The 1,707-nt window shown below is 31.5% G+C and overlaps 1 protein-coding gene across 9 annotated transcripts in view; it reads right to left on the reverse strand.

Annotated features, from left to right (window-relative positions):
• LOC118748172 (polyhomeotic-proximal chromatin protein) overlaps positions 1-1,707 on the reverse strand; it is a 428,336-nt gene that overhangs the window by 29,085 nt on the left and 397,544 nt on the right. The gene's annotated exons all lie outside the window — the stretch shown is intronic.

Here is a 1,707-nt window from a genome sequence, read left to right on the forward strand (position 1 = left end):
TAATGCATGCATGCACAATTTCAGTTCAAAACCGAAATAATGCATATAATAAAAACCGAAATAATGCATGCATGCACAGTTTCGGTTGAAAACCGAAATAATGCATATGAAAAACCCGAAGTAGTGTATACATGCACAGTTTCGGTTGAAAACCGAAATAATGCATATGAGAAAATACCGAAATTATGCATATGCATACTTTCGTTTTAAAAGCGAAATAATGCATATGAAAAAAAACGCAGTAATGCATACATGCACAGTTTCGGTTTAAAACCGAAATAATGCATATGGTAAAAACCGAAATAAAGCATACATGCACAGTTTCGGTTGAAACCGAAATAATGTCTAAATGCACAGTTTCCATATGCGCAATTTCGGTGCCCCGCTGGTAACATGATATTAGCCCGTGAAATATGCAATAACAGGATTTCTACAAATATCCATAGCTGAATTGCCGAATAAATTGGCAGTGTTGCCAATGTACCTAGCGAATTGCGATTACAAGAACTGGTAAAAAATTTTGGCAATAAAATTGTCCGGTTACCTAATTTTCAGAAACATGCAAAATAGACAGACCTGTTAGACGCCAATTTTGTAGTATAAAAAATATTTGACCAAAAAACGAATAACTGTTCGCTGCAAAGCAATTTCGCCAAACGACTTAATTTTATGGAGACATATGTATTTATTAAAAACGAACACCTGGGGTCATAACGAATTGCGATACATTCAAATCAAGGTACATGCCATACACTAGGGTTGTATATTTTTTCGGGAAGTTGTCAAAATTTAACATCATTACATATGTAGGTGACTTAAATGCACATAATATTATGTATGTATGTATATTAAATTGCCGAGTACAAACGAGAGGTGGAGTGAGTTGTTTGTTTATGGATTGCTTCTTCGTTAATCTTATTAGTGTTTAGAAAATGTTGCAAGTTAGTCTCGTTAGACACCGCAACATCTTGGCGTCTTTTAATACTCGTATGAAGGAAGAGAAGGAAGTTTATTGTTGAATGTGAGTGCGCAGTGCTAGTTATGTTCTTGTAGTGATTGATTAATAAATTATTGCAAGCTAAAACTAAATAAATATTTACCATATCGAATTATGTATGTATTAATTTACTGCCTTTTATTAACTATAAAATACTCCTAACGTTTCCAAAATTACTCTTATATGTATACTTACATACGTACAGTTGTGGTCGGCTGATGTAAGTTGCATATTGACTAGTTTTGGTTATTTTTCTTTTATTTATTTTATTTTTATTTTCTTATACAAGTCTGGCACATTAGATTACAAGCACCATATATGTATGTAAATACACATTTCAAAGCTTTGTACAAAAATAATAAAACTTTAACAAACAATTTCCACCAAAAATGTGAAACTTTTTATTCAGAGTTTTTAAACAAATTTTAGGTATGCCGCTTTATGAGCCATCAAATTTTAGTAGCATAAAGACGCTACAAAATCGCATTGAACTTTAACGGTTTAGCCGACGGTGATGGGCATTTTCTTCCATATAAAGTATGCACGACTATTTCATTTATTGAGAAGAAAATACCTAGTACCTTGAAACTTGCACTTTACATATGAAACTGTACCTATTTTTTTTTTTTTTTTTTTTTTTTTATTATAAAACGTTTGAAATTTTTGGGTGGCAATTAATAAAAGTTTGTTCAATTTGTATAATTTTTGTA

This window comes from Rhagoletis pomonella, unplaced genomic scaffold, assembly GCF_013731165.1.
Source record: "Rhagoletis pomonella isolate Grant_MI unplaced genomic scaffold, Rhpom_1.0 Rhpom_scaffold_00012, whole genome shotgun sequence".
NCBI classification, from domain to species: Eukaryota; Metazoa; Arthropoda; class Insecta; order Diptera; family Tephritidae; genus Rhagoletis; species Rhagoletis pomonella.